This window comes from Erpetoichthys calabaricus, chromosome 12, assembly GCF_900747795.2.
Source record: "Erpetoichthys calabaricus chromosome 12, fErpCal1.3, whole genome shotgun sequence".
NCBI classification, from domain to species: domain Eukaryota; kingdom Metazoa; phylum Chordata; class Cladistia; order Polypteriformes; family Polypteridae; genus Erpetoichthys; species Erpetoichthys calabaricus.
Genome location: NC_041405.2, coordinates 146,054,644 through 146,066,878, shown reverse-complemented (window position 1 = coordinate 146,066,878; position 12,235 = coordinate 146,054,644).

Here is a 12,235-nt window from a genome sequence, read left to right as displayed (position 1 = left end):
ACCACAGATCCCTGCAGCCTTCTCTCCCACTCAGCTGGTTCACCACCTCAATGAGACTGGGTCGTTCACAGCTAATTGGAGGATCAGCTTCAAGAACCGTGGACCAGAGACATTCAACGTCCTAGCCGGTGGATCAGTTTTGAACAGCTGCCAGCCCAGCAGGTCACAACTGCAGTGTCATCTGTAAGGATCATTCCATCAGCCGCCCTGACTGTGACTCTCCAAAGAACAGATTCAGATGTGTGTAATGCTCCGATTCCTCTGTAAGCAGGACATGGGTGGCTAGACCACAGATGGTGTGTCACTTGCTCACAGATTCCTCTAACAAATGCCTCCTTATCTGCCCTCAGACCCTCACAGACATCCTTCTCAGTTCCCGGTACATACTGGAGTTGCCATCAAGCCGTGTCCTGTGACTCCTCTCGATGATATCCAGGGTGCCCTGTGAGATGAAACACTTCCTTCTGGGAATACTGGTAACACCAACACAATGCCCAGTAACCTTCAGGGTCTTGTCACAGAAGGTCCCCCACATCACATTAGGATTGGCAGTCACACCCAAATCCATAAGTTCCTCACACAAACTGTGTGCAAACTTGTCAGAAACAGTCTGATCTTGAAGTCTGGCCAGGTCCAGCCACTCATTCTCCTTGCAGGTGGTAGCCTACTGGACCTAAGCTGGATCTTCAGAGTAGCAATAAGTCTGTGGTGAGAATTCACAAACTGGGCACTTCTGTAGACCCTGCAGTTTTGTACGAGCCTCCGGCGTCTGCCCACGAGGGTGTGATCAGTCTCCTTCACCGCACCGCCAGTATTGGAGAACCAAGTCCAACAATGTGGCTCAGGGCGCTGGAACCAGGATCCAGTAATCTGCAGTCTCTGACCTTTCCAAAGTGAAGAAACTTGGAGCCACTTTCGGAGATGATCCACCACAGCAACAGCTACTCCTTGAGTAGACAGAGCAACTAAACCAATGAAAGGTGTACCCACCTACACAGGTCTGGTCGGTCCCAGGTCTGTGCACCTCAGAGAGTGCCGCCACTGAAATGCAGAATTTACGAAGCTCCTCTCACAGCAGAGGAAGATGATCATCATGCCGGAGAGACAAGACGTTCCACACATCTACCCAGATGGGTTGCCTCAAATTGGAACCCGAGTGCTGCTGTGCAGCGGGTGACGCCTCGGCACCACACCAGTTCTGATCCCCGACAAGCCTGACCCCATTGACTCTCTGACGGTTTTCCGGGGATGAGGCTCCCAAGGGCTTTCCTACATCCCCATCAGAATGCGAGCAGCCTTCCTACGGACAGCTGCAACAGAGTTACTCCTGCAGCGAGCAGAAAGGAGTCCTGTCTGCCATTTCAGAGCTGCGTGAAGTTTTTACGGTATGGAGTGCCAATCCTGCCACCAACCCTCGAGATTTCCCAGTAAACCACTTGCAGAGCTGGATGCAGGTTAATATCATACCCATTAACCGTTAAGCAAAATCAGCACATGCTCAGGGCACCAAGAGTAGGGGGGCACTAAAGACTTTTTTCCCCCCTAGCTGTCATGCCCATAAGTTTTTTTTTTACTGCCACACTCAACTTTACTCAGGGGCAGATCCACCATCAGGGCATTCTGGTTGTGTGGCCAGGAGTACAGAACAGCAAGGGGCCTTTTCACCAAGACCACCCAAAGTATAATCTGGTTATACAGAAAGGTTTTTCCCTTTCAACAAGTTATGTTCATTTTTAACACGTGTAAATCATTCTCCACACACAAGGCCCACATTGATACGTCTAACAGAGGTCCTTATGGGATAATTTCCTCCACAGAGGTTACAAGCTTGCTGTCTCTCTGCATTCATGAGATGTTAGATTGTTTTTGAAACTTCACCACTGAGTGAACTGTCTAATTGTGCCCATCGACTTTTATGCCAAGTTCACTCATGGTTATCTCCGATATCTGTTTTATACGTCTGGATCTGTAAGACTACCAGGATACAGTCAGAGGCGGCCTTAGGGGTGGGTGGGGCTTAGGGCTGACCAACCCCGCGCAGGGCCGGTTACGTCAAACGCTGTTACTGCTATGCGTGGACTGTAGAAACTTGCACGCAAATTTAATAAAAATAATGTTAACATACACTGGATTTTCTGATTACAGTATTCAACTAAATTTTTGCAAGATAACACGCGGACTTTATTAAAATATAACTGGAGAATATAACTTGACAAATCCACTCGAATGGGACACGTGGACCTCAAAAGCGGAGCCCCCTTAGGCGCGGGGCCTGGGGCAGTCGCCCCACTTGCCACCCCCAAATGCTGCTCTTGGATACAGTAAACCATGGGTAAATGTTTAAAGATAATCATTACACTTAGATTTGGTTTAATTTTGTGATTACATTAGGCTAGTCAGTTTATTTCTGGGGCTGAAATTCAATTTGCATACTTACAGGGGCTGAATGCTAAGATGATGATTGCATTGTCACCGTCAGTGTAAGCTGCCTGTTAGGCTGACAGGTTAAATACAAAGCTACTGGCTTGTGCCTTTATTTACATTGTTATACTTTTCCTTTGGTCATTTTCAGAAACCTGGAACACAAAAATGAGTGAAACCCTGCCAGTATGCTGCAGTCACTACATGTCTTCTGAAATGTCTAGCTTCCCGTGCACGTCTTGCCGAGTGGCTCCTCACTCGTGTCCACACGTTTCTACATCAGATTCAAAAGTGAAGGTCCACTCGAAGCATTGCTCTTATTTGCCCCTTTGCTCCCCCCCCCCCATAGACAGCACCTATGATCGTATTGTCCCCTTAACAGAATCAGTCTGTTTTGAATAAAAATATATATCTCTATTATAAAAGAAAATCTTGAGACAAGACTATTGCCAAGAGATTTTTTTCAAGTCCCACCCTTCTTTCAACCATTTATGGTTTACGGCCCACACCCGTGGTCCTCTCACCTCTCATTCATGTGAATGCTTTTGTCAGACACAGTTTCTGCTCTCTCAGCTCTTATGAATTTTAATGTTTTCTTCACTTTTAAGATCCCAATAAAAGAAGACTTATTATGTCCAAATCTTAATGAAGAATTTCATCCTGAAGGGTTATCAACAGAAGAAATGAGTACATGGGCAATCCAAACACAGACAAACGATGAAGTCAAATGAATTAACGTGAAAATTATTGATCGGTTTCACAGCAAATTGGTTAAATGCGTATCAATACACTCTGCTGAAACAGTTGGTGGTGATGGTGCGCAAGATGAAAACATCAACTTACAATATCACGTACAATATCTACAACCATTAACACCGTGCGGTCTTCCTCCTCACGAATTACTGTTGAAAGAAGGACATATCATAATGTTATTGCGCAATTTATGTCTGAGTGATGGGCTATACAATAGGACAAGATTAGTTGTATTCAAAATTGGTCGAATAATTCTGACATGTAAAATTTTAACAGGCGACAAGAAAGGAAATGTAGTACATCTTCAGGGGATGACATTAGATACCAGAGGAGATCTTGATATGCCATTTGTATTAAAACGTTTACAGTTTCCCGTTAGAATAACTTTTCCTATGACAACTAACAAGTCACAGGGACAAACATTAGAAAAAGTCAGTTTGTTTATTAGAGAAAAAGAAACGAAATTCACTCACGGACAGTTATATGTTGCGTTGTCACGATGTAACTCCAAACATGGAATCAAAATTCAATGCGATATTGACAGAAAGTTAATTCCAAATATTGTTTTTACTGAAGTTTTACAGTAAAAGTTTAAGTTTAGAAAAGTATTTGCATGTTAATTTCAAAGCCAAACAGAATGAAAATGTATAACACAACCAATACCTCTAACGCAACATGAAACATTTTTCTTTCAATTTATTACGTTCTACTATTTTTTAATATGGTTAATTTCTCGCTGTCATGTAAAATAATTAGTTCTATTATCCATATGTAACAATTTCCATGAAAATGATTTTATTTACTTTAGTTATAAATGCACTAAAAATCAAAAAATAAATTTTTCTTTAACCACAGTTTTCGTGTATGTTGTATGTGACTAAATAAAATCGTGGGGTGCACATAAATTAATTGATTCAAACAATGGTGGGGAATTACAATGTTGTCTTTTTTTATATATTGTGATAGGTGGCCGGCCATTTATCCTGGCCAATACCCCCAGGCCGCCAGGTGGAGCTCTCCTTGCAGTATGGAGGTACCCTGAATGCCAGCAGGGAATTATGGACATTGGAGTTTTCCTTTACAACCCTGCTGGATACCACGGGGGCTGCTAGAAGGCGCTGCAGGGAGGAGCAGTAATTATTTTCCCTACACCCTGGAAGTATGTCAAAGTCACATGATCAAGAGGAATGACATGCTTCTGGGGTGAAGAAAAGGATTTTTTTCTGACCCGGAAGTGTTCCTAGTTACGTGGACAGAGAGGGTGAAACACTTCCGGGTCAAGGACTATAAAAGGACTATGGGAAATCCCAGACATCGAGCTGAGCTGGGTGGAAGGGTGGCAACGCGTCTGGGAGTGGAGGATTGTGATTATTGTTTATTGATTATTGGATTTATGAGTATTGTGGAGTGGAGGGTGCTTTGTGCACATTATTATTATAAAATAAAGTCATATTGAACTTTTATCAGGTGTCTGGTGTCTGAACAAGGGTTCAAGGGAGCGATAGTGCCCTCTATCTGTTACAATATATTTTATGATGAAACTAGCTATTCTATTAATTGATTGAATTAATTAATTTACAGTATGTGTGCCCCATGATTTTATTTAGTCACATACAACCATGAAAATTGTGGTTAAAGAAAAATGTATTGTTTGTTTTTTAGTGCATTTATAACTAAAGTAAATAAAATTGTTTTACTTAAAAAAATTTTTTTTTATATATTTTTTACTTTTTAGTTTTTGAGTATTTTGCAAATGTTTTTTCTTTAATCATTTTTAATGAACGGGAAGCTTCTTTAAAAGTATTACTTAATATATCTTCATTGCAGAATTATTTGAATACTAAAAAGAATTATATTTTAGTCTCTATTTTCCTGTTCAGGCTCCTATGAGATTAGCGCTCGGTTGCTGTGAAAAAAAAAAATAGACAACAAAACGTCAAGCTTACAGCAATCCTCCCTCACCGTGATCATCAAGACTACTCCTTCACAAGAGTAAACAAGTAAAGTCGGCAGGCGTATTTATCCACTCCACTCACTGGAAGAGGCAAGTGGGGGTAATCCAATACGTCTCTCACTTGTATGCTCTTATATCTCACTATATTCTGTCTCCATCATTGTTGTGTGTGCGTCAATTGAAATCGCGTAACCATTGATTGACGCAACATTTGTTACGTTATTGCATCAATTTTGATGGATTATTGTATTGTCATCGATACTGAACACTTATGAAAAATCTGAAGAAATTTGCTTCACCAAAAGTGGATTTAAAATCAGTTGCAAGATTTGACCCAGACAAACAAACAGACAAAAGAGTCAAGTTAAACAAAATGGTTTAATAATTAAAAATACTAGTGGGCTTCGCCTCCTGCTCGCTTCGCTCGCCAACCCCTTTCTTCCTCCCGCCTGTGCTATGCACTGTTGTGAAGAGGAGGGCAGAACGCACCCCAAGGAGATGTGGTTGCTTCTCCAAACCCCCTCTTAAATGGTGATACAATGGGAAACAAATAACAGTTTTGTTTTTACCTTCTCTTTGCTCAATCAACTGTCGGCCTGCTGTTCCTGCCGTGCCGCGTGATCTGCATTTCGTACGGCGCGGTGATCATTTAAAAGCCTGTACAGCACCTTCTTCTCCCCCAGACATCCGCAAACACCATATGATCTCTTTTCGCTGTTCCGTTATTTCACCAAGTAATATTTTCCATTTCTTTGCGCTAATGCGATCTTTACTCTCATTTTTTTGATACTTTCGAATGTTCCTGCTTCCATTATCTCTGACCTGCTCTGCTTGTGTATCATGGGACTTGCTTCCAAAGGTTGTAAGTATGACGTGACTTGACCGTCTCGCGGGACGTGAAAGCATCTCTCTTCAAAAGGTCTCTCTTCCAAAGATCACATTTTGTCATAAGATTTTTTTTTATAATAGAGAGACAGGAGCTAGATGGAGGGCCCAAATACTTTATGCTAAAAGCAACCAAACTGACAAAGCATTTAAATAAACAAAAATTGCTGGGGTGGCCCAGTCAGGGAGAACAAACAGCCTCCCAAGTGTCTTGTTATTGCATTTCTGTCATGAACCAGGAGTCCCAAAGCACTAAATTGTTCCTCCCCCACACTATGCGACTCTTCAATTCCACCCGGGGGGGGGGGTAAACGTTAACATTATACAATGTCTATGTATATATCTATATCTATCTATATATCTATCTATTATATAGTGCCTTTCACATATCTATCTATCTATCTATAGTGCCTTTCACATCTATCTATCTATCTATCTATCTATCTATCTATCTATCTATCTATCTATCTATCTATCTATCTATCTATCTATCTATCTATCTATCTATCTATTATATAGTGCCTTTCACATATCTATCTATCTATCTATCTATCTATCTATCTATCTATCTATCTATCTATCTATCTATCTATCTATCTATCTATCTAAAGAGATTCAAAACACTTTCAATAACACCCACTAGAGGGGGATATCTCCATTAAACCGCAGCTATTAGTAAGGGCAAGCACCTAATCTTTATAAAATAAAAGCTTTATCCTTAAAAAAACGATTTCATTCATTATGAAGCTCCATATAGTACAAAGGTAAAATGAAATTGCTGAGAAACGGATCAAACAGGTAGAAAATCCAGAAATTCACAAAAAGCTCAGAAAAAGGCACAAGTAAACTCACCACTCCCAGGCACATTCGAAATGAACCACCAGGAACTGTGGGAGACCCTCCAGATTTATAGGGTGGAGATTAGCAGGTAGCCCCGCCTCTTGGAGAACCACCCACAAAACACACGGAACATAACACAGGCAGTTTATAGAGAAATGAACGAAAAAGATGTGAAACAAGCCCTGGCTGAAACATGACAGTTTCAGGACTACATTTGTCCCTTCTTCATGCCATCTACTGTCAGATTAATTATATTCTGTTATAAAGTTGTATATTTGGCATTATTTTTTTTTAATAATAAAATCCTAAAAATTTTCAGCTGGACAAGCAAGGAAAACAACTAGGGGAAAGGTGAAATGTGCCCAGTGTGCCACAATGGAATTCATGGCAGGCCGTCTTGTGACCTCAGGCATTCAGATCGTATGTTTGTTTTAAAAATCCTCTGCCTGTCCACGTATCCATTTTCTTTTTTAAGCAGAGGGCACAGTCTGTCAGACTGTCAGGGCTAGTGGCTTAAGTGACAGCAGGAAAGGGAAGCACATAATGTGAGGAAGTATAAGAGGACTTGACAAAGAGGGAAGAGGATTTAAAAATTTTACAAGGAGACTCATGCAGTCGTTTATGTTTACTTTGGCCCCAGTGATTCTGAAGAGTACGATGGTGGATAGCAGAAAGTGGTGCAGACACCAGCAGCGGTCATGTTACAGGAGGACACTGCTTTCCTCTCAAAATTGTTTAAGCTGGTCACATTACACGACTTTGAGTTTTAAGGGATGTCAAAACTACACTTGCTTTTCTTGTTGCCTCCGTATGTCAGACTTTGCCAGATTACATGACTTTCTACTAAAGACATGTATAAGCAGGATTCAGTATAGGGAATAAATTAAATCGATATATTAAAAGAAAATGACACAAAATTGTAAACACAGAAAAACTATCATATTCAAGTATATCAAGTGTACACAGAAACAATTGCCAAATGACTAGACAAAGTTCAAATGTATAAATAAAACGGATGAAAAGTACCAAAAATTACACAATATGACAAAGATGTAAAAAGGAAAAAAAAACAAATAAAATCAAATAGAAATATATAATATATAAGTAGAAATGGAAACACACAAACTGGAAACAGGTAAACTGTGAGATAGTCATCTTAAAAAATGCAACACAGGTATGGCATATACACACCGATTAGCCACAACATTCAAACCACTGAGCGGAGAAGTGAATCACGTGGAGTATCTCGTTACAATGGCACCTGTCATGTGGTGGGATATATCAGGCAGCTAGTGAACAGTCACATTGCCTCATCCACCACATGAAAAACCAACTCAGGATCCCAGATTAGGACCCGAGTGCAGCCATGCAATGGGTGACACCTCAGCACCACACTAGTTCAGATGGATTGGAACACTGGGAGGTTTTTTGTGGTGGCTGGAGTGCCAATTCTGACACCAACCCCCAAGTTTTTCCCCTGCTGGTTGAAGGGCCTACATGCAGGGCTGGATGCCGATTAACATCATACCCAGGACGGAGGAATTGCAGGTTAAGGGCCTGTTCAAGGGCCCAACAAATTAGAGTCACTTTTGGCGTTTTTACGTGTTTTCAAACCGGCAACCTCCTGATTGCCAGTGCAGATCCCTAGCCTCAGAGCCACCACTCCGCTCTGGTTCAGAGCATCTCCAAAATGACAGGTCTTGTGGGGCGTTCCTGGTATACTGTGGTTTGTACCTACCAAAAATGGTGTAAGATAGGGCCACCGGTGAACTGGTGATAGGATCATTGGCACCCAACACTTATTGATGTGCATTTATATGTACAGTATATACAGTGGTGTGAAAAAACTATTTGCCCCCTTCCTGATTTCTTATTCTTTTGCATGTTTGTCACACAAAATGTTTCTGATCATCAAACACATTTAACCATTTGTCAAATATAACACAAGTAAACACAAAATGCAGTTTGTAAATGGTGGTTTTTATTATTTAGGGAGAAAAAAAATCCAAACCTACATGGCCCTGTGTGAAAAAGTAATTGCCCCCTGAACCTCATAACTGGTTGGGCCACCCTTAGCAGCAATAACTGCAATCAAGCGTTTGCGATAACTTGCAATGAGTCCTTTACAGCGCTCTGGAGGAATTTTGGCCCACTCATCTTTGTAAAATTGTTGTAATTCAGCTTTATTTGAGGGTTTTCTAGCATGAACCGCCTTTTTAAGGTCATGCCATAGCATCTCAATTGGATTCAGGTCAGGACTTTGACTAGGCCACTCCAAAGTCTTCATTTTGTTTTTCTTCAGCCATTCAGAGGTGGATTTGCTGGTGTGTTTTGGGTCATTGTCCTGTTGCAGCACCCAAGATCGCTTCAGCTTGAGTTGACGAACAGATGGCCGGACATTCTCCTTCAGGATTTTTTGGTAGACAGTAGAATTCATGGTTCCATCTATCACAGCAAGCCTTCCAGGTCCTGAAGCAGCAAAACAACCCCAGACCATCACACTACCACCACCATATTTTACTGTTGGTATGATGTTCTTTTTCTGAAATGCTGTGTTCCTTTTACGCCAGATGTAACGGGACATTTGCCTTCCAAAAAGTTCAACTTTTGACTCATCAGTCCACAAGGTATTTTCCCAAAAGTCTTGGCAATCATTGAGATGTTTCTTAGCAAAATTGAGACGAGCCCTAATGTTCTTTTTACTTAACAGTGGTTTGCGTCTTGGAAATCTGTCATGCAGGCCGTTTTTGCCCAGTCTCTTTCTTATGGTGGAGTCGTGAACACTGACCTTAATTGAGGCAAGTGAGGCCTGCAGTTCTTTAGAAGTTGTCCTGGGGTCTTTTGTGACCTCTCGGATGAGTCGTCTCTGCGCTCTTGGGGTAATTTTGGTCGGCCGGCCACTCCTGGGAAGGTTCACCACTGTTCCATGTTTTTGCCATTTGTGGATAATGGCTCTCACTGTGGTTCGCTGGAGTCCCAAAGCTTTAGAAATGGCTTTATAACCTTTACCAGACTGATAGATCTCAATTACTTCTGTTCTCATTTGTTCCTGAATTTCTTTGGATCTTGGCATGATGTCTAGCTTTTGAGGTGCTTTTGGTCTACTTCTCTGTGTCAGGCAGCTCCTATTTAAGTGATTTCTTGATTGAAACAGGTGTGGCAGTAATCAGGCCTGGGGGTGGCTACGGAAATTGAACTCAGGTGTGATACACCACAGTTAGGTTATTTTTTAACAAGGGGGCAATTACTTTTTCACACAGGGCCATGTAGGTTTGGATTTTTTTTCTCCCTAAATAATAAACACCATCATTTAAAAACTGCATTTTGTGTTTACTTGTGTTATATTTGACTAATGGTTAAATGTGTTTGATGATCAGAAACATTTTGTGTGACAAACATGCAAAGGAATAAGAAATCAGGAAGGGGGCAAATAGTTTTTCACACCACTGTGTATATATATATATATATATATATATATATATATATATATATATATATATATATAATTGTAAATAAGGAGAGCAGGGGACTCAAAAAGGTTTGGAGATGGCCACCCTGTATACTGATAAGTGCAGCTAAAAAAAAATCATGTGGTTACAACCGATTTCAAAACAGAACCAAATACAGATGGGAAAACGAAGGCCTTTATATGGTAGAGACAGGAAGGGGATGGTCTAGGGTGGCCAGAAGATGAAGTGATGTCTTTGGTAGGTGGGTTCTGAGAAGAAAGACGTCATCAGGTAAGAACAGAAGTGACATCATTAGAGGGAGGGTTGGTGGTGATGTCACTGTTTGACTGGTTCTTCTGCTGCTCTGCAGAGGGTCCAAAGGAGAGAGGGTCAGATGACAGCACCAGCCCCTGGTCTGACTGAAAAACAACATTATTTGAGCCTACCAACCTTCTCTCAAGAGCACATGTGTGGCAATATATATATATATATATATATATATATATATATATATATATATATATATATATATATATATATATATATATATATATTCACGGCATTCGAAGTCTGTGTCACAATCTGATAGTGTAGGTAACCACCCACACTATCAGATTGTGACACAGACTTCGAATGCCGTGAATGTAATTACCCCGATCTACATGCTGTCAAATAAACGAACCACACGCCGTGGCGCAACGTTAGGGGCATCGACGCTGACGTCCGAGGTTCGATTCCCGAGAGGGAGTGCAGTGGAGTGTGTACACCTGATGAGCCCAGAATGACGGCGAAACACGTGTCGTGTACTCTTTGCATTTATTTGACAGTAAAACTATTTTCAACCATTCTATGATCTGCTCTTCACAAACTGAGGGCACCGTGGCGGATGTTAGCAGATTGCTGGCCAACCACAAAGCGTTACCTGGTAGGTAACCACCCACACTATCAGATTGTGACACAGACTTCGAATGCCGTGAATGTAATTACCCCGATCTACATGCTGTCAAATAAACGAACCACATGCCGTGGCGCAACGTTAGGGGCATCGCCTCTGACGCTGACGTCCGAGGTTCGATTTCCGAGAGGGAGTGCAGTGGAGTGTGTACACCTGATGAGCCCAGAATGAGGGCGAAACACGTGTCGTGTACTCTTTGCATTTATTTGACAGTAAAAACTATTTTCAACCATATATATATATATATATATATATATATATATATATATATATATATTATATATCTCATCATATCACATCTTCAGGTGTACACACTCACTGCACTCCTTTCGGGGATCGAACCTCGGCAAATAAACGAACCACACACCATGGCGCAACGTAAAGAGGATTTGCCTCTGATGCTGACGTCTGAGGTTCGATCCCTGAGAGGGGTGCAGTGAGTGTGTACGCCTGATGAGCCCAAATAAGGGAGAGACGCATGTTGCGTACTCTTTGCATTATTTGACAGTAAACTATGCAACATTCCATGATCTGCTTTTTGCAACTGAAGAGGGCACCGTGGCAGATGTTTGCCGACTTGCAGACCAACCACAAGCATTACCTGGTAGGTAACCACCAATATAATCAGATTGTGATTCAGACTACAAATGCTATGAATGTATATATATATATTTGTGTACTTGTTTGACCGTCACTTTTGCTGCCAAAACTGTAAAACACGTGCATAGGATGGGGTGGAGTTTGCTGACCGAGTATTAACATATAGGCAAGGAAGGAGGTGAGATGGTGGTTTTAATATTGTGAGTAACTGGTGTATATGACAGAAAAATAAGAATAAAATCTGAAAATAAAGACACAGAACTAAAAGACCATAGAAAACTACAAATGACACAAATATCCTTTTTAGGTTTCACAAAGGTTGCGTAAGGTTGAAGTTTATTTGTTATCTTCTTATGGAGTCATGGCCTGTCAAAAAAT